The sequence below is a fragment of the Parasteatoda tepidariorum genome, chromosome 5 (genome assembly GCF_982258835.1).
Source record: "Parasteatoda tepidariorum strain Cologne lab strain chromosome 5, Ptep-v5.0, whole genome shotgun sequence".
Classification (NCBI taxonomy): Eukaryota; Metazoa; Arthropoda; class Arachnida; order Araneae; family Theridiidae; genus Parasteatoda; species Parasteatoda tepidariorum.
The window spans coordinates 98,516,488-98,539,254 of record NC_141759.1 but is presented as its reverse complement, the minus strand read 5'-3'; the positions used below and the strand labels follow the sequence as shown (position 1 = coordinate 98,539,254).

Here is a 22,767-nt window from a genome sequence, read left to right as displayed (position 1 = left end):
TAAACAATTTCCTTAATCAAAACCATTTTCAACACGTGTGTGATTTAAGTTCTCCAACAAAGTCCGTCTTCTAAAGATAGGAAAGTAATCGCTATATTTTTTAAAAATAAGTGGTTGTAGCTAACTATATTCATAATAAAGTAGTTGTAATTAAGTACAAAAATGTAGTTTTTTGCACATCTGTATATGCATATATACTATATGTATATGCATACATATTACTAGCTACAAATTTATTATTAGACTAATGTAATCTGCTTGTTTTGTGATTTCTATTGAAAATAGTTTTCTAAATTTAAACCTGTTATTCTTAAAATCTGTTTTCATAAAACAAAGATTATTTTTTATATAAGCATTTAAATATTTGATGAAAAACTCTTTGTATATAAATGTAACAAAATCTATTTCTTTGCATCGCTGTTTTTTTTTTTGTTGCCAAGATATCACTTTTGAAGTGACAATTAATATACATAAAAAATTGGGGAGTGTGGTAATGAATTGGCCACTAATAATAGATGAAAAAGTATTTTTATTTACGTGAAATAAATTTAAATGCTACCGATAAGTGGAGTTACTTGCTCTGTCGAACACATCAAATGTGAAAAATTTGTGACTTCTTTTTTTTTCTGCCAACAAAATACTACCTAAAAAATATCTGTTATTTAATGACAACTAGAAAACCTTTTGTAGACTAACTTTAAATGCATCAATGTTTGAATTTAAATGATCATCAGAATTCTGAATACATATACGAAAAGTATACGTTCAACTGATTTGCCCTGATTATGAAGATTATTTTCCCAATTTTGCTCTTGCTTGCTTCTTTTTCCTATTTAGAATTCTTTTTTTTTTTTTTTTTGATGTATGAAACTATTAAAATGGCTGTTAAAGATTTTAGATTAAATGGCAGTTCAAAAGGCATAATTTATATTCATTTCTAAAGAAAAATGCTGCCCGATGATAAATTACTTGAAATTTAATTAAAATAAGTTTTTGTTTAAGATGGACAGTGTTTTTAAGTCAAAGATAGACCAAGGATATAAATTTTAACAGATGTAAAATTAATTTTGATAAATCATTATCTGTTATATTTAGTCAATAAAAGAAGTTGATACTTACTTTTTAATAGAATTTCATGTGGCCCATTCATAACTATCAATGGCACTTTCAACCGTCATGTGTTGGAATTGAATGGGCTAAATTTCTATTTTTTGTTTATCTATTATTCACAGTAAGCATTTTCTAATCCAATTTTTATAAATTTTTCAGATAACCAAATATATAAAATAAACATAAAATTTTGAGCTAAAGAAATTAAATCGAAAATATTACAAAACTAACTGAAAATTGACTCATTTATGAACACTCTCTCCCATGAGGGATTTCCTGATTTATGAAAAACAAAAGCGACCTTGTTTTGTTAAAGTAAATTATTTAATTTGTTACATGCTTCCATCGTGAAAACCAGTACAAATATATACTAATTACTCCTCACACTGCAGGCTCTAGAAAAAGGTGTAATGCAAATGTTTTAAGATTTATAAATTCATTTTTTCAGAAATTCTCTCTACATCATTTTTCTTAAAATGTATAAATAAATATTCCACATAAACTAATTTATGCGAACACTCATTAGACTTAATATGCATTGAACAAAATTAAAGACACAGTTTAAAAAAAATAAAGCACAAACAGTGATATGCTATTTATAAGTATTTATTTCATGAAAGATAAGAGATACATTAGGTAACATACTAAGTAAGCTGAACAAAATAAACGAATCACAAATTTTCAGCTCATTTTAAAATGAGAAAATAAATTGTGCAGCACGGAGTACAGCTTAATTTCAGAAATTATTTAAATACTTCTTTATATGTGTACTACAGGTCAATACTCTCAATTAGACTTCATGTTCTGTCAATCCTTGAATATTTCTTGTGGTGCAAAAAAATTTATTAAATGTCAAGTTTTTAGTTTTTCTCATTATAACATGCTTTTTAACATTATATATTTACAATAAATTTTAAATCATAAAATGAAAGTAAACTAATTTTTATATCTTTAATTGAGCTATCAATGCTTTCAAGAATTAATTTTCTGGTGAAAAGCCAATCCCAAGATAAATTGTAATACAGTTGAATAATGGTGGAAATTTAATGATACATCATGTCATGGAAAGTTGGTTCTTGTGAAAGTTTTGAGTAATTTACATTCGTCAATAAACATATCAAATCATTCAAATAAAATAGGGCGAAGTATGCAAAATTCTTTATTAGTTAATTTCATTTAAGTAAAAGTATGGTGACTGAAGGTAAGAAATGCTAAAATAAAAAAAGAGGAATCAGGAATTATAAATAGGTTACAAAGAAAACAAATTTAAAATACATGGAACTTAAAATATGATCTTAGAAAATAAATATTTTATTGCTAGTTAAGTAGTCTTGTGAAATAAAAGTAATATTTACAAAAAATAAATAATTCACATTCTCTGACATAAAATTGAATTAATTTTCTTATGGAAAATCAAACTAGAATAAACTTGATTGTGAAAGATTAGTCAAGGGTCCCAATCCTTGTTTCCGAAACACGCGTGGCAGTGCCTTTCCTTGGGGAAATGTATGGAATTAGGTTGCCGGACGCTCTTTCACTGTGTTCCATATAATTTTTCCTAAAAATAAATGAAGTCTTGTTATTAAAAAAAACATACACTCTTAAAAAAAAAAAAGGACGAAACCACTAAATTTAAGGAAAAATTTAGAATTAAAACCTTTCACTCCATTAAAAGAAGGCGTAAAATCAAACAAATATTAAAATATTCGAGAACTTGTTTACCTAAAGAATTAAAGTTTACTAATAAAATCTTTTTAAAAAAACAACTAAGCTACACAAAAAATTATTAAAAATGTCTCAAATAAATAAATAAAAAGCTAAATTTTCAAAATTTCTTAATATCACTCATGATAAAAAATTCTCTCACTATAGAATATTTTACAAAAAAAATTTTAAGAAAAAAAGATTTCAAGCATCTCCCATAAAAAAAAATATGCTTTTTTAAAATATAAATAAATAAAAACAATATTCTCTGGGGAGAAAATTTTTCTTTAAAAAATTAAAATCAAGAGCCTTAAACGTAGGAAAAGATATACTTTAATTGCTTAAACCTTTCTTGCTTATTTAGTAAAAGGTATACTTTAGTGACTTATATGCATGCCATGAAAAAATACATTATTGAAGAAAAATAAACGTTTATATCTGTAAAATAATAATAACCTAGTTCCAGAACTAAGATTTATTTAAAATCAATTTAACAGAATGCATAAAACAGAGATTGAAGTTTGAAGAAAATATTTAATAATTAATTGAACAATAATTAATATGTAAAAAATTAAATATATTGTGTGACAAGAAAAAGTTGCCATTGAAATAAATAATGAAAAAATAGTTAAACAAAACCAATAAGCTAAATATAAATTTTATCTTCTGTTCTAATACTTTTATTCAATTTCAAAATTTAAATGAGTATAAATACAGAATGATAAAGCATTACTTAATATGGTAAGACAATTTATACTACTAATTGGCAAATGCAAATGGAATGTATTGGACTGAATTATAAATGACTAAGTAAATTATCACTTTACATGGAAAAAAAGACATTTTGTTGTTAATATTTTTACAATTCATAAGCTTGTTATGGTCAATAATGAAGTAATTGAAGTGGTGAATAATAAAATAAATACAGATAAAGTAAACGTGACTTTATGCCTAATTTTTCCAAGTCAATAAATAAAATAAAACCAACATATAAACAGATGTAGAAAAATGACTAGTTTAAAATTAATGATAACTCACAGCTTAAATTAGTTACCTTTTTTCCTCATGGCAGCGAAGGAATTTTGTAAGAGTCTCCCACAAATTTAATGGACGAGTAATTTCTATCACTGATAAGTTCTTAATGTTTTCTTTTAAAATCAGAAGAGGGTTCTACTCTAGCTCGCTAGTCCTTGAAAATTCTAAAGCGGTTCTTTTCCAGCGATCTTCTCACTCTTTTCTCTAAGTTTTATTTAATACTCCAATTTTTATGCCTATATATATATTTTTTCATAGTTTATTTTAACTACATTAAAGGCTATGCCCCCTTCTATTCATTGCTCACCAATCCTTAGAGTTTCACAATTTAATTTCTACAAAAAAATTAAAAATTTAAACAAAGACACGTTTAAATAAAACATGAGAAAATAAATTTTTCATAAATATGACGAATGGCCAAGAGTGAAACTGTATGAAAGGTCACAGCAACCTCCCATCTTGCAGTAGCAAAACATGAGAATTTTTCTTTAGCATTTTCATATTTTCTTTGACCATAGTCGAACCAAAAATGGGATAATACACCTTCCAATTAAACTTATTTTCTTCCAGGTCAATTCTGTATCATTTTCTTCCAGGATCTCGATTTGCAGTCATGTCTTGGAGAATATGACATTACAGTTTAAAAGAAATCAACAACAGCTGAAATCAAAATATATTTAAGAATTAGCAATAGAATTCACCAAACATTTAAAATAATTTATTAAAAATATTATTATCAAAGCTACATTGTTTTTAATATTACAAGTAGCTATACATGCTTTAGTAAATAATAAAAATAATTGATAGCAAATAATAGTTATAAATAACACAAAAGAACTTCCTAAAGCACATAAAAGCAATTGCGTTTTGTCTGTAATAAGGGATTGTTTTAAATAATAATCACACAAGTAAAATTCATTTCAACACGATTTAAGCAATATTTTAAATAAGCAGTCTAGAATAACAAACTTGATCTTCCACCCCTGAGTGCAGGATGAGGGTAAACTTTGAAATCATAATTATGAACTCCCATTTTTCTCTATTTCGGATTCTCCAAAAAAATTTACTCTTATGTTTTTGTTTTATCCTTATCTATAGGTTTATTTATTTTGCTTTATAGATGACGTAGTAGGGGAGAAATTTACATACATTATAGGTACCAACTGTTTAAAATAATGAATTGTTGAGTTAATTGAACAAGAAGGATATCCATATTTAAAATTTGCTATGTAGTGATCAAATTGATAGTAAGTTGGAAATATTAGACACCGAACTTTTTCAACTATTAAGTTTTATCAATACATAAAAATCAAACAACTTTTTTAACTATTCAAAAACGAAATCGGTTTAAAATTTTTAGTGAATATAGTTGCCTGTCATTTTTCTAAAGCAACCAAATTTTATTTGATTCCAAAACAACTGAACCGAACTTTTTTGTGACATTAAGAACTATGAATTTGGCCACGGAATTAAATAAATTATTGTTATGACAGGTTTGCTGCTCGGTTTTTTATTTTCAATTCTTTTGCAAGTCTTAAATTTAGTCAGGTTAATTACGTCTGAAAGAGAGGGGTAGTGTCTGATTAATCTTATTTAATATTTCTATTGCAGAATCCATCAGAGTTTAGACATAAATAACAGCATTTAAAGAACAAGACAATCACAGGATATTACATCACAACATTTAATAGTTAGTCGCATCACAGATTTTTTAACATTTATTTTCTTTACATATGACATAAATGAGCTCACAGTCAACTGCTTGATTGGCGGGAGCACTGCCTACCGTAGAAACTAGTTGTAGAACTGAGGTGAGCAATAATTTTGCACAAAATAAGAGATAAGCAGCAGAGCAAAAATTTTGTGCTTTTGTATAAACAACTAAAGTTTATTTAAAAATGATCAAAGATTTCGCTTTTGTAAGAGATAATAAACTTGTGTATAGTTCATTTTGTAAATATACATCTTAAACCTTAGCTGATAATTGTCTTTGCCAGGTCCTGTGAATGTGCCATTTACATAGCAAATGTGAAATCTTTTCAAAAATCGTATTGAATGGATTAACTGTAACTTTATTATTAGTCATTATACAATTACAATTTAAGTTTGGAATTTTAGATTTAAGAGAAAGAAATACTTAATGGTTTCTGCATCTAAACTGCTAGTAATAAAAATGTGCAACTGGATAACTATGTCTAAACTCTGTAACTGAATTTTATCTAAAAATATGATAAATATTTGCTTTATGAATTATGCTAAAGAGAGTTTACAAGATCATCAAGTAAAATTTAAATAGAATCAAACATTAAACAAGAAGCCCCATATTTCCTTTAGACTGCTCTTATACCTCACAACTTGCAAACTTAATTCTTTAATCTGGTCTTTTAGAACAGACATGGTTACAGACTGATGGCTAAAGAATACTTTTTAAAAAATTAACAAAAGCAACTAACTTAACTTTCTGATATAAGAACAATGTTAACCTTAAAGGAGAAAAAATAAATCTTCAATATTGCCGAATATTGGTTATATCCTACATGTGATTCCTGTGCTAATTAATAGAAATTCGTGAATTTTAAGACTGTAATATAAATTATTGATTTGCAGACTTCTGAGAATCAATAATTTATATCACGACAAAATTTTCTCAGAGATCCGCTAATCTAAAATTTAATTTTTGTTAGTTACATGAAATCTTGTTAACAATGAATTGGTTCCACCCTTACCAGCACAATCTTTTTTTCCCCTAAGTTTTCATTCACATGCATTCCCTGTGGCAGAATCACAGCGACATTGCCACAGAACTTTACAGAGTTCTTGCAGAGAGATTTTTCTTTTGGGACGAAGAAAATTTTGGTTTGTTTTTCCGTTTCATTTTGTAAGGAATACAACATAAAACATTTTTTATCGAATGAAGACTGCTGGTCAAAAAATTAAGTTCCCAGTAGCAGCAACAAAAAATAATAAAATTCTTTTATTTTACATCAATTTTTAATTAATGAAGCTTAGTGTCATTAAAAAAATATAAATTTTTTCTTTAACTGATTTAAGTCTTTTGTGAAATATTATGTTGGAATATTTTCAAATAAAGTATTAACATTTTTATCTTCTTCAATAAAATTATCTGTTGCTTTATCATTTTTTCAAATGTATAAATAATTTAATCTTTATTCTTCAATGAATTTCATTCGTTTTAACTAAGAAAATTATCAGTATTTGTCAGTTGACATTGGCGAATACTTGGATTGTTGCGTACGAGAATATTCATTCCTATAGCCGACAAGTACCAAATTTCAGTATTACAATGTATTTTCAAAAGTACTGATAGTTAGGAGCATACAACAATATTTTTCAAGGAATTCATCGTCTTTATTTTATTAATTTGTATTACTTTTACTTTGATTTATATCTTCACCACTCCAATAAAATTTCTCAACTCTTGCATTAAAATCATAATCAGTATTTATTGTCTGTTATGTATAAGATTTGTTAATATATTTTTATGGTTACATTATTAATGATGATCATGATATTATCAGATTTGATAATATTAGTTATTAATAATGATTATGAAAGTCTTATATTTCACATACCTATGTGTTTAATTGGTTGTTTGTGCATTGTTTCTACGTGTTGGCTTCATGAGCCCTATAATCTTGCAGGCACCAAATTTTCTGTATCGAAAATATTTTCAAAACAAAATTTCCTATTAAAAGATTTAAAATGTTGAAAGATTTATATCTTTTGACGCTTTGAGTTAGCACATAATGGAGTTTAAAATAATTTCTATTTTTTTCCAGGCTTTACTGAAATTATATTTCATTTGTTGAGTGTATATTTTTTTCCATTTTTTGGCTGAAAAACAAGCAGTTGTAGGTTGTGTACCTCTGTTCAGGGTATCTGCGCACCTGTAAACTACAAACTAATTTCGAATTTAACAAGGCAAACTTATTTTATCAGTAGACTAAACGTCAAAGACGAAAATAGGCATTTAACAAAAAACAGGCAGCATTTTAACAAAAATTTAAATCATACTTTGTTATAAAAACCATAAGTTATTGCATTGGGCTGTACACCATAATGTTTCATTTCAAATAAAATTTTCACAGCCAAGGTTGGCTGACTATCCACATAACAGCATCAACACTCTATAGCAAACCTGTGACAAAAACAAAAGTTATCAACTCTGCAGTAATTACCAATGGAATATATGAAAATATTATGATTTTATATATAATGGCCTTATAATATATCAGGTATATACGGGGAAAATATTACAGTTTTGTCATTACAAATTTAAAAAAGTAGTTCTTTTTCTCAGAGATAAATGAAGAGAAACAGCATTAAAATAATTATTTTTCATTGCCGTTCTTATCATTGAATCATTTTATGTATCAAAAAAAATTTTGCTCAATTTTATTGTTGTCTTGTGTATGGCAGTGCTAAATATTTCCAAAAGTTTCAAGAATGAACTTTGCGAGTTTCGGAGACCATATGAGATGTCCTTTGAGGGTGCGCAGAGTTCAAAAAGTGCAGCCAGAATGGCTTGACAGTTGGAAATGTGTTCTGGCGTTAATTAGGTTGGGGGCAATGTCTGTATATTTAAATCCTGTTTTAGCAAAAATTTCTATGTAAAAAATATTTTCCGAATCTCCATAGAAACAATGGATTAAAAATACTGATTTTACAAAATGGGTAATCCGATTTAACGAAGGTGAAAATAAGCAACAAGTCTCATTTTATTGCATGATCAAGACAATTTTCCATACTTCAAACAATAATCTGAGATTTAAAATATTTTTGCACCTTCAAAATAAAAAGTTTCAGATATTTAAGGGACAGGTCAAAAAAGATGAATCACTCGGAAAGAGCCACCCTGTAAGACATGTGAAGCATTGACAGAACATGATATTGTTCTTATCATTCAAGAAAACAAAGAAAAATTGCTTCTTGATAGCAGTGATGATGAAGAATGTTCAGAAGAAAACGTGTCTGTGCCTACAGCTTCACAGGCCTTGGCCAATTGGGAAGCATTACAGAGATATTTATTGACACAAAAAAAAAACTTTATAGATTCTTTTTTTGATTATGTGCATATTTTGGAGAAGTTTGTAGCTTCTACTGCAGGGTTCCCCCTCTTTTAACAAAGCAAAAATTAAGCACTTTTAAGGACCATATTTTGAAAAAATTAAGCATTTTTTTTAAAAAATTAAGGACTTTAAAAACAGTATGATTGTTTATCATCCAATATACTACATATGCCACCAGTGACAGTGCAAATTATTTACCTTTCTAAAAAAATCATTAAATAAAAAAATAATAAAAAACAATATTATTATAATTTAAGAGCTGATATAATTGTATTGATTAACAGGGCTTGCCAAAGAAGTACTAGGTAATTTTTGCAAACCCGTGTCGGGTTTTTTTTAAAAAACATTTTCAGGTTGTTAAAAGCTAAAGTCATTCATATTGTAAAAGTTAATGTATGAAACTAATCTGCATTCCATTTTTAATCATTTCATTGAAAATGAATAGTAAAATTAAGTGCAGAAATTAGGATTTGTAATTTTTTTTCATGTATATTAAAAAAGAAAAGTAAATAGGAAGTAATTATTACAACAAGTTTTTAAATTCCGCTATTAGATCAGCAAATGTGTCAGATATACTTTTTTGATGAACTTAAACAAAATTATTTCCAGCCAAAGCAGTTATTAAGAATTGACTTTAATGTTACTAAATATTCTGGTGAAAAACAGGAAGTAATTTTAAAGTAACTTAAAATTGAACAAAAATTAAAAACAGTATATTAAGTTGCAATGTTAACTAACTAAAATTATTATTAAAATCTAAGGATCATTCAGTTGAGTAGATTTATGTTTTATGTAACAATTTGCTTATCTTTAAGGAATAAAAATAATAGCGTAACAATCTAAAACTTTAAAAAAAATTTACATTGCAACAAAAAAAAATTATAAATAGTTATCAAATACTTAACTTTCTTGTTAGAAGCAAATCATGCTTTTTTTTTTATTTAGAAAAAAAATTTAAAGTATTTTTTTTAAAAAAAAAACTTGAGATTTTCATCTAAAAAACCCAATCAATAAACTCCATGTTTTTGATGAAAAATCTAGATGGGCTGGGATTTTTCCAACCCTGTTTCTTACAGATCTGTTTACTTATTAGTACAATCATGAATTTTAAAAAAACATTATTCTGTAAATTTACGTTTACTTATTACACATTGAATTATTATACAAATTTATTTAATTCTTCAAGATTTTAGGAAATAGTTTTAGTTATGGATTCTAGTTCAAAATTTTTTCTGATACTTCTCTTAGAGTTTTACTTAAGCCTTATAAGCAGATGTGTAACTAGTAGAACTGAATTTCTTAAATTTTGTCAATTTTGAAGGTTTGTGTGTCTTCTACTTAGGTACCTTAAAACTGCTGCACCCCCCCAAAAAAAGCACTATCTTTTCCATGTGAAGTATTACCCTTGTTCACACTATTCTTTTCCTTTAGAATGCTTCACTCTCCTCATAGAGTATCATTCTGGGCAAAAGGCAGAATATATTAATGAAAGAACCAATATATTAATAACTGGACATACTTTCTTCCTCTTACCTATAGCTCCCCCCTACACACATTAACTTTAATCTCTCCATAATGTTTTACCCTCGATGCAGGGTCTAATTCTAAGTGATAAAAGGACATTTTGTTTCAAAAAATAGAATTGAAAAATTGTTCCTATCAACTATAGTGATGCTAAAAAATTAAAGACTTTTAAAAACCTTGTACCAAAATTAAGTACTTTTAAAATTGATTTGATGGTTTTAAATTTTTTTTGCTGTTTTTCTTTTGTTTTAAATTGTTATCAGTAATAAGTGCACACAAACAGCGATATAGTTAAAGAACATGATTAAATATGGGAGAGAAAAAATGAAATCAAATAAATAATGATGATAAATTGGAATAATTCTAAAAGCAATGAAAATACCTCATTTGGTTGGCAAATTTTATATTTTCGAATTTGAGCCAGAACGTCAAATGAAAGCCTAAGTGCACTGCTTTCGGATGGTGAGTTTCTTACAAATGAAACATAAAGTAAAGCAATAATTCACCAGGCACCTATATAAACACAAAAGACTATTACTAATTTAATTAAAAACTATTATTAATATTAGTAAGACTATTATTATATTACTAAGACTACTAAAAATATTACTAAGACTATTATTAAAGACTATATTATTAATATTACTATTTATCACTTCATATGTTGCACAAAAATATTATATGTTATCCTTTTTGATAGAAAATATTTAAAGGCATTCTCTGTGCAAGAGGCTAAGAGACAATCTTTGAGCATACATTTTTTTTAAAAAAAAGTACACTAAAAATTGATAAACAACTTGAACGCTTTTTTCTATAACTTCAACTAAATTATTAGAAAATAAAAATTTAAATGCGCGGGTATTCAAAAGGTATTTATTTAAAAAAATAATTTTAAAATTATTTAAAAAATTTATTAATATACCCAGCCCCAAAGAAGAGATACCTTTAAAAATTAAGCAAGTTGAAAATAATCTTAACAAAGTAAATATTTGAAATAGAAATCAAAATTAAACCTATAAACAAATAATTTTTCCAGTGTGTAATTATTATTTAAACAGTGAAATAATTCTTTTCAAAATGGAATATGAATAAAAAGGCAGTGTTTTAAGGGATGGCGGCTTACTTTTACAAAATGAGGGCATTTATAGGGTACAAGGCGGGCAGGCGGTCTTTTTAAAAATTCTTTTTAAAAATTAATTTTAAAAAGGTACAGTAGATACACATTTCGATATTGTGCCTTTCAAAATGATTAAAATGTTGAACTGGATAACAATTCTGAAATAAAGTTTATTTGGTTTACAGTTTTAGACATTACTGCAGCACCACTTTTGATAGCTTTCGTAGTAAATAACGAAAACCCAATAATTGAATTTTTATAATAGTTTTACTAATTAAAACTAAATAATAAGTGGGATACACAGTTATTACCAACCCTGAATATACATTATTAAAATCTTTGTCAAAAATGATTTCAAAAAGAATTATGCATATTAGAGTGTCGTCAATTAATATTTAAAAGAAGAAACAAAAAGTTATCAGGATATGATGGATCACTATTTAAGACAATTGGATTAAAAACTATGGGGCAAAAACATTCTGATACTTTTGTTTCACTTTCTCTGATTTTTCTTTGATAATCAAACAGGTTATATATTTTTAATATATATTTACCTGTCAATGATTAGTTAATTTCAATCGAATTTTTTCCTTTTTATGTAGTTTAAATAATGTAAATTTTTTTTGTTGTTGCAATTAATAATTTGAATATTAATTTTATTGCCTTAAATTGCAAATTTTTTTTCACATCTGACAAGGATTCAAAAGTTATATATTAAGATCAGCGATCTCTCTGTATTGTCAATATATTATATGCATAGATTATAATTGAGAAAGAAAACAATAGTTAATATATATTATACTTGGTCATTAGTGAATAAATTTAAGAATATTTAAATTGCATTAAGCAAATAATTACTTAGCCCACACCGTAAGAGTTTCAGAATGTTTTCTAGCAATCTAAAAAAACAAGTAAATATTAAAAAGTTTGAACCCTAATGATTAACAACATGATCAATGTACAAAATCAATATTCAATACATTTAATACTAATTGTACGCAATCAATATGCATACATAATCAATATACAGCACATTTTAAATACTAAATAAAATTACGAATTTGCATATAATAAATTTAAAAATAATTCACACTTTAACTTAAAAATAATAAGTTTAAAACAAATAAAGACTATATACCGTTGAATGATAATCAGCTGAAATTCAAATTTTTGTATCTATACTATAAGTTTAAAAAAAATAAAATAAAATAAAAACAACTCTATACAGTTGAATGTGAATTAGCTAAAATTAAAATTTTTGCACCAATACTAAAACATTTTACAAGTAGCAAAACTATTGTTGTCCCTATTTTTTCTTTTCGTTGTTTGTACAGTGAGTAGTGCAATACAAAAGATATTAAATTGTAGTGATTCCTGACAACTACTTTTAACATAAGTTTAGTAAAGAAATAAGGTTACTTTAATTTTTCTTTAATACTTTAACAATGTAAGGAATAATAAGTTTAAAAAAATTAAAGACTATATACAGTTGAACATAAATAAGCTAAAATTCAAATTTTTACACCTATACTAAACCACTTTACAAGTAGCAAAACACTGTAGTCCCTACTTTTTTTTCATAGTTTGTACAGTGAGTAGTGCAATAGAAAATGAAGTAAATTGTAGTGATTCTTGACAACCACTTTTATTGTTAGTTCAGTAAAGAATTAAGGCTTAAATGCAACTAAGCTATCGTATCAGATTGGTACAAATGTTCGCCGGTCTGTTAATGGATGCAAAGAAAATTCTCCTAAAGTGAAGCGTTAATAAAAATTTCCTTTGATACTCTAGAGCAGCAAATTTCTTTTTATAATCTAGTCATTATATATAATGACTAATATCTTAACTAGCCATTAAGAATGGTAGCTAATTTATCACTTCGGCTTGATATACACTCATGGAAAACTAAGAGAATATTTGATGCTATTTCAACGGGAGGAAACATATGTGCCCTGTACTTCTATTTCTTAGAGTAAATAAAAGACCAGTAAAAGCTTAATAAAATCGCTAATATTTTATAGACTTTCAAATTGAATAATAGCTGTCAAGAAAGACATAAAAAAATTAAAGAATGGGGAAAAGAACAAATGAGTAAAAAATGTTTTGTATGAAACTGGCTCATATAAAATAATTTCTCTTGCTAAAATAAGTCAATTTTTTAATCAAAATAATTTTAAACACAGGTGTTATCTAAGTTCTCCAACAAAGCTTGTCCCCTAAAAGTAGTCACTCCATTTCAAAAGTGGTTTATAGTCACTACTGTAGTCATCTTTCTGATAAACGCTTTTATCAGGAAAAGAATAAAGTTTTAAACTCCAAAATTAATATATTCGTCACAAAATTGAATTTTATACAATGATATTTAAAACATGGAATAAATCCCTGCACAGGTAATCAAGGAACTGAAAACAAATTCGTTAATTTTTTGTTTGTTTGCAAGATTCTCTCAATTTTATGAATTGAGAGATTTTATAATATTTATTAGAAACTGATTTAGAGATGTTTTATAAAAGAGTCTCTCATAGATTTCTCCCATTTGCTTGTTTGCTTTCTAAAAATAAAATAAAGACGAAAAATAAACTGCAGATGCTAATAAATTTTTCTCATCACATAAAAGATTATATACATTGAGTATTTTTAGTAAGTATTTTTAAACTAACTACTTTACTTTATTAAGTATTTTTAAAGACTGTGGGAAACCTCTTGAACTATTAAAAATTGTACTTCGGTTTATTAATTCTTAATCAAAACAAACTGTTCTTAATTAAAGAAATGTTTTAATAATTTTGAATGTAAACTAACACTAATTACTATTTTTTTTAACAAAGTTATTTCTGGACGATTTACCATTGGTTAACCATTTTCAAATATTTGTTATAAACTCCTTGATTCTTCTGCTTTTGATCATTAAAAATAGAAAATATGCAGAAAAAAAAATTGATCTAAATTATTTTTATTTAAATGTAATATTTCATTATGAGGATGCCATACCGCAGAAGAAAATGCTCATTGCAAATTATTTTTCTGCTTCAGTAATTATTTAAAATTTAATCGAAATAAAAAGTTCAGGCAAACCTAAAGTTTATATTTCATTATGAGGATGCCATACCGAATGCTCAAAATATTACAATGCAAACAAATTATTAGAAGAGAACTTCTCCGTTGCATAATCCTAAGTTATCATCTCATAACTTATTTTATTTGTATATTTCAAATTTTTCTGCTCAGTAATTGAATATTTAAGGCTTACTCTATGTTTGTCTGAACTCACTTTTTCTACACTTTAAGTAATGTAGGAGAAAGAGAATTTCTACACTTCTGATTTCTTGTTTGCATCGCCGTGCCATTGCTTGCTTGAGCAATTAGCTTTAGGACAGATTTCATTGGACTTTTATGAAACAGTTGAGGTTTCAGAGCACCAAATTGTTTGTATCTGTACTCTAGGCCAGGAGGTAGGCCAATAGGTTCAGGAGGTGCAACAAACACAGTTCTATCGCTCACCTGAGATTCGTCAATTTCTAAAAACTTCATGTCACTAGCAAAGGAGTCTATTTTCTCTGTACATTCATCAAAGAATGCTAAGCTTGCATACTTGTCAGAAACAAAAGAATGTTTCTCAATAAATCGAATTAACATTTGAGTCATTATTACCATGGAAAAAAATGTGCCATAAACTTTGTTCTGACTTCTTAAAAAACCTAAAAGACAGGAACCATCAGACTTAATATAAGTAGTCGAACTTACATATGGGGACCCAGTTTCAAATATAAGTAAAAGATCCTTTTTTCTCCTCTCTCACTGATCCACAGAATAAAAAAAAAAAAAATGAAGACATTCATTTAGCATAAATTTTCATGGTACCCACTTTTACACTGTGGTTTGCTGTTTTCAGAGAGTAAAGTAAGATAAAAATGGCAAGCTAAAAGTAAGAATTCAGACCAATTATTAGAAAACTACACTCCTCTTTGTAAAAAATCAACCCTTCAAATTTTTAAGCCATTTCAAACTCCCTGTTAAATGACACTAAGGGGTTTTATATTAAACCAGATGTTAAATATGATTTAATTTCGAAACTGATTAGCTGCTATACAACTAATCCTTCAACTGATTCTCTTTATATTTACATTAAGTAATATAAGAGAAAACCTGCATTCCTTGCATGAAAGTAAAGGGGCTGTCAGCAGTTAATTGGTTAAAAAAATACTGCAACATTTTAAAATTTAAAAAATATATTTAAAAAATTTTAAGAAATGCAAAAAAATGAACATTTAATTGACTGTAGAGTTTGACGATAAAGGAGATTAAATTGGCTTTACTATACCAAAGGTAAATGACATAACAAACTCAAAATAAGTGCTGATACAGTATTGCAAATGACGTCTGACAAAAATAAAAAAATGTAAGAAAAAAAAAAATTACTAAGTTAACTCCTATTCAAGAAATCTGAAGAAATGAGAAAGAGAAAAAAGAAGTTTAAAAGCAAATTATTTACGGAATAATAAAATCTGTGATATTTAGTTAAAATATTGATGTCCTCTTAATTAATCACAAAAATATGTATAGAAAATATTTTCCTGATTGAATAAAAAAAGTGAACAACAAATTCATGTTATTAGAAAATTAATGTATATAGGGGTAGAAATTAAGAAAATTTAGTCACTAGTCCAAAGGATTAATTACTAAAAGAACAGAAATAATACTGAAACAATGAATATTGATTGCCAGTTTAAAAACACTAACTATTTATTTTATAGTGGCCCAAGTCATATTTAAGTCATCACTAATTTTGTGCCCTATACATATCTATATACATAAATTGAAATCTGTTAAAGAAATTTCCTTTTAAAAAGCTTTACATTACCACTTAGACTTCTATTTCCACAATGCTAAATTAATACTTTCAAAAACTTTTGTTTTCAACTGTTAAGAAGATTGCAATTTTCTTTTCAAAGCAAGGAAAATCAATCAAAGAAAATAGACTTAAGTTTTTAGAAATGAAATTAAACATGGCAAAAATCTATGGATTCTGGGAGAAAAAGTTTTAGGTGGTCTTAAATGTGTGGTCACTTTTTTCATTGACCTTCACACTTAATTCAGGAAAACATGTGTTATGAAAAGTGTAGAGAGAATAAGCCATCAGAATAGTTCGTCAAGTAAGCGGGGGTATCGTATGAGCAGAACGTGAAGAAATAAGTAGAAAGGAAATGTTACAGAAATTCTTAGTTCATTTGATGTCATAAAAGGTTCAGAAAGATACTAAAAACTTGGACAGTTTTCCACAATATATTGCTTAGGAAAAGAAGAAACAATAAATTCTACTTGATTTCTTTTAGAAGAGACACTTAAATACATATTTCCTTCATGGATGTTTAAGTCTGTAATATGTACATTAAATTTTATTAACGCAATATGGGTAAGATATTATAACTTTGGTCTACTCATTTAAAAGCTGTTCCCTTCCCATGAAAAACTCGTTTAACAGGTTTTACTGTTATAAAGATAAAAAGCAACTAACTGACTCATTTTAGCTGTAATGTTAAAAAAGACTAGAACTACATAAACATAAAATGTGTCAAACTATTATTAGAAAAAAATTCCTATGCACATTACATATTTTAAATGAAAATTACATGCAGTTGCATAAACACAACACAAAAAGGAATAACAGGAAAAATGTAAATTTAAAGCTCAATTAGCAAACTCTAAAGTTTACTTGTTCTTCAGGAGGTGTTGCTGTTGTTGTTTTGCAGGTTCAATTTCTACACAAAGTCAAATATAGCACAAAGAGTTAAGGAACAAAAGAAAAGAGGAAAGAAAGAATTGCGCTAACACAAATTATAAAGAAAATATACATATAGATCAGAATGACTGAAGGTTGAAAATTTATATTCAGCACATAGTTTAAAAATTAGCAAGTTGTTTAAAGTAATAATTATCCCTTAAAAGAAAGATAAAAAGCAATATAAGATAATATTAAGTGATGATGAACTTAAAATTTTTGGATGAATCCTATACTTTTCAAAACATTTTATTTTATACTTCTTATTTTATAGTTTTTTTAGCAAATTAGCAATCTTCAAATCCCCATAGTGCAGGACATGACATAAACTGCTTGGTTTCAAATGCAAAAACCACCAAGCAATGACAATTCTATTTTGAGAAAGAGAGATAGGCCGAAAGGAATACTTTCTCAAGTTTTAAAGCATGTTGTCACACTTTTTTATTCTTTCCTTTCATTTTGGTTTAAATAAATTTCTGAATTCAGCAAATTTAATTTTGCTTTAACTAGAATAGAAACATCTTTTTCTTCACAATTATATCATAATTTTGCTATAATAAGAAAAAAGGACATTTTTGAAAAAAGCAAACAAAATGAATAAAGCATAGATGAATTTGATTGACAAAATTTTTATGTATTATTCTTTTATTTTTAAATGCGAAAAGTTATAAATTTTAAGAGAAAGCTTTTTTTTATATATATAATTTATAAAAAAATACATTTAAAGAAAGGTTTATTTAATTTTAAAAAAGTTTTCTTTGAATATTATCACAGGTTTAATTAGCTTCAACAATTAGAATGATTGTTAAATAGATAAGTCAGCAATATTTTTTAAAAAAAAAAAATTTGCATATTTTTGCTTTAAGAAAAATACTTGTGAAGCATTTTACCAAACCTCAGTATTTTTCACCAAAAAACACATTAAAATAAAATAAAGAAATTTCAGCAACAGCACTGAAAAAAAAAAGTCCTATCTTGATGAAATCAAAGTAGACCTGATACATGCATAGACACATTTTTGGCCTTTTGATATGAAAATATAGAGTAAACTCACTAATATTTCTAAATTTAAACTGTCAAAACTCACTTTTTAAAAATAAAATATTTCAATGGAAAGAACTATTCATTACTATTGTATGTCCTGGTGCATAAGTAAACTTTTCAAATTCCAAAAATTTTACAAAAATCAGGGGGTTCAACTTATACATTGGTATAGTTCATTCAACAGGAGTTGACATTTGGCTCCACCTCTATGACGCGGTTTTCCAACGATACTATTTTGCTATTTTTTGGGAAAAGGATGTTAACAAACCTGAAGAAGGTTGCTATTTGGTAATCGTATGAGAAAAATATTTATTTTATAGCTGCCAACCTTAGGAATCAAAAATTAGGAACACTATATGCGACAAAATTACGCACCAATTACAAGAGTAAGACAAAAATTTAACTATTAAATATTAACATTAATTGACAAATATTAAAATATCTTAAGTAAATTAGTAAAACGAAACTATAAACACTATCCTTTGAGGGAAATTTATAATATTAATATTTTATAATTAGGAATACCGGTATAATAGTTTAAAAACAACCATTACTTTTTAATACATAATTATTCTTCTCCAAATTATAAAAGACAGGTAAATAATAATCTACATCATAAGCAAATATTTCTGATGCATGTGTTCAAATATAGCAATACATTTTTTCAAAAATAATAATAGTTGTTTAAGATTCAATTTAGTGAAATGATCAGCAACAGCTATTGGAATAGTATTTTCCAATAAAAAGCTACTAAAAATTACTACAGCACAATAATCACAGGAAGCTTGTGGCGATCAGAACTAGGGTTTGATTTCAAAGCAAAAATATAGCAATTTTAGGAAAAAACGGATTTTTTATAAAAATATCAGATTTTTTAGACTAGATTTAAAAATTAGGAACAAATCCGAAAAATTCTGAACAGTTGGCAGCTATGTTATTTCGCAATCCTTATGTGTATTTTTTTTTAACATTAAATATTTCATAAATTTGATGATATTTCTCTCTTTTGAGTGAAAAGATAGTCCCTTTTGAGACATTTTGCTGGGAAAACAGCAGTTTTTAAATTTAAAATATATATTCAATTAGCCAGAGTAATGAAAGGTATAATAGCGGATGATAAAGAGAAGTAAGTGAGTGAAAAAGAATTCACTGTTTGCGTTTGGCGCACATTAAGGGTTATCTAATTTTTAACAGCGAAAATGTTTCTCCTATCCTGCGCTAAAATTAACTCTGTGCCCGAGTAGGTGGAGCCAAGTGCCAACTCTTGGTGAACCAATTATAGTACAGTTGGGCATTCATGTGAAATATTCATGCATTATAAACTATAAGATATGTATGAATAACTCAGTATCAATTTACTCCTTTCAAAAACTATTTTTACAATGTTATATAGAATTAATTCTGAATTTTCTCTCATATTTTCTTTACATATATTGTTTTTTTTTAAAAACAATTCCTTAAAATATGTTCTGAAAAATTAAGATTAAGAAAAGTTAATGTATTTCAAAAAATATAATACAATGGAAACTTTTAAGACATACCATAAAGCTACAAATTTACAGATTTCAGATCATCTGTCAGATTTAGTGACATTAACAGTGTCTTTATTCGGATCTCACATTTAAAACTTCATCTGCTGAGTCTTACAGAAAATAATTTTTACCCCCATCCAAAGAATTTGTATTTCCACACTTTTAAAAAGACTTCACAATAACAATTGAATTTATATTTTTGAGATGGTCTCAAACATCATCTTTAGTTAAGGGGATACATATCATATTCAGAGAGATTTAACAATTTTATTTATTTATTTTCTAATTTTAGAAATTTTCATATTTGGTTTACATAGTGATTGATTTATACACCTGACATACCAGAAATTTGATATGTTGTAATCAAAAATTGGGTTGACTTTAATCACAGGATATACAATAATTCATCTATTTAAGATTATTCATAATAAACAGTAGAGTAAACTGAATTAAAAAAAAACAATAGAAGTCATAATATTTATATCCAGTAAACCTGCTTTAAAAGAAGGAATAGAAACAGACAATATAATTTTAATTTAAAACACTTACAATTTTTTTTTATTTACACAGGGTATTTGCGACATTTTAGATTTTCAATTCATGGCTTTCCGTGACAAATTCCAAGAATTTTTCATGACTTAAGGAAATTACTATTTTCTCCGAAAAAAAAACAATAAATTTAAAAAAGCATTATACAGTCAGTATCGGTTATATGGTCAGCTCATGGGTCCAGAATATTATGACCATATAAGCGGTGTGACCATATATGCGATAACCAAATATATAGTATAGTTAATATGGCGTGAATATATTTTGGAATCAGAATGTATTTCTTAAATAAATAATTTATCTTTCAAAAACGTTTAAAAATTAATTATTAAGGTGCATAATAAGAAAGAATGCAAGAATAATTTTTACACTTTTAGAAAAGTTTAATTCTTTACCTTAGCATATATACATGTTCAAAAAAAATATTCCAATAAGCTTGTCTGTTTCTTCTTCTTTGTTGTTAAAACAACTTTTTCTAAGTCTCTGATAGTTTTTAAATGTTCATCTGCTGCATCTGAATTTGAAAAAAAACACCTTAAGTCATCTATAGCCTTAAGAGCATCAGCTGTTGATACAGACTTTTTATTGCATTCAGTATCATCCTCATCGTCACTTCCTTCAGCATTCAGATTTAAGACATTAGATACAATGCCTTCCACAGTTGCTTCACAATTAGTGAGGACATCAACGTCTATTTGGGAATACAAATTTACGTCCGGCATTGCATAGCCTCGGTTTCGAAGATTTTCTGCCAATTCAGCCAATGGAAGATCTTCCTCAGGGTCCTCTAATGATACCGAAGAGTCTGGAGAACAGTGGAACCCCGCGTGACGGAAACAATTTTCAATAGTTTTCGACGACACCATGTTCCAGCTTTGGTCAATATAGAACAGTGCGTTCAAAACTGAAACGTGAAATTCTTCTTTTTTGTCTATGGCGGTGATCATATCCCGTAGAAGAAGCTTTCTATACATAGACTTGAAGCTTTGAATTATGCCTTGATCTAGAGGCTGCAACACACATGTGCTGTTTGGAGGCAAAAATACGAGCTCAATCGATTTCAAGCCCTCAACAGGACAGTGAGCAGTGCAGTTATCAGCAATCAATGCAACTTTTCTGTTTTTCTTTGAAAAATGTAGGTCCCACCTTCTGAGAGTTTTTTCCCAGATCGTTTGGGCCATCCATGCTTTGGAATTGGCATCATACAAAAGGGGCAAAGATTTACAATTTTTCATGCATCTCGGTTTCAGAAATTTTCCAATCACCAACGGAATCATTTTCTCCGAACCATCCATGTTTGCAGATAACAAAACTGTTAAGCGTTCCTTACTTTTTTTTCCGCCTACACATTTTTCTCCTTTGAAGCAAAGGGTTCTGTCGGGTAAGATCCTATAGAAAAGTCCACATTCATCGACGTTGAACACGTTAGCAGGTTCATATCTTTCATGAATATCTCGCAACACTATGTCTTTCCATTCTTTTAAAGAACTGTTGTCAAAATCAGCAGCTTCTCCGCACAATTTCTTAAAGAATAGGTTATTTCTTGCATTGAATCGCTGTATCCAGCCATTGCTTGCAACAAAATTTGATTCTCCTAGTTCTTTAGCTATTTCTAAAGCTTTTTCTTTTAGAATATTCCAGGATATAGGAGCATTTTGTGTGATCGTGCATATTTGATCCATGACAGAAGAGCCTTCTCCACATTCTCATAAGGTGACACACGCTGACGTTTTCTTTCTCGGTCGCTAATTGAAGCATCTGGACAGCTACGTTTGGCTGCTAAAATGTTGTTTAAAGTTGTTCGCGGTATAGAATTTTCTTTGGCAAAAGTAGCTTTTGAAAGGTTAGACTTTTTAAACTTTTCAACCAATTCATTTTTTTCCGATATTGTTAAATTCTTTCTTTTCGAAGCCATAATGAAAGCATGGATATGTTATTCGTTCAGTAATCCAATAAAAATGTTCTTTTCTCTCAACTTCAACTCCTTTTCAAGCTCTGAGAGATAACTTCAAACGATCAAAAGACCCTTTGCCCTTGGGCGGGGAAAAGAATGCCAGTGGTCAAATGAGGAGAGGGTAAGGTCATCAATGAATGCAAAAGAGAAAAGAGGGTAGGGTGACGAAATAGAGAGGGGAAATTCCAGTTCTTTCCGGGGGTCGAAGGAATGTGTTTACCTTTTGGTCATTTTTCTTGTCTTCCTGTCTAAAGAAATGTCTTAAAATGTATCTTTTTTCAAAAGAAAAAAAAAAGGAAACTGACCATATAACCGGTAACTCGAAAAAT

At 27.5% G+C, this 22,767-nt stretch overlaps 1 protein-coding gene across 13 annotated transcripts in view; it reads right to left on the bottom strand.

The window, feature by feature from the left end:
• Positions 1–1,700: 1,700 nt before the first annotated feature.
• LOC147809899 (transformation/transcription domain-associated protein-like) overlaps positions 1,701–22,767 on the bottom strand; it is a 66,263-nt gene continuing 45,196 nt past the window's right edge. For 5 of the 13 annotated variants that reach the window (XR_015433858.1, XR_015433863.1, XR_015433866.1 and 2 more), the window contains 4 exons: positions 12,439–12,479; positions 10,846–10,976; positions 7,885–8,008; positions 3,275–4,509 (listed from right to left, as the gene is read on the bottom strand). The gene's annotated coding sequence lies outside the window, so the exon portion shown is untranslated. Of the gene's footprint in view, positions 2,669–3,274; positions 4,510–7,884; positions 8,009–10,845; positions 10,977–12,438; positions 12,480–22,767 lie in introns of those variants that run through there. The other 8 variants (XR_015433860.1, XR_015433867.1, XR_015433862.1 and 5 more) reach the window with 6 other exon arrangements.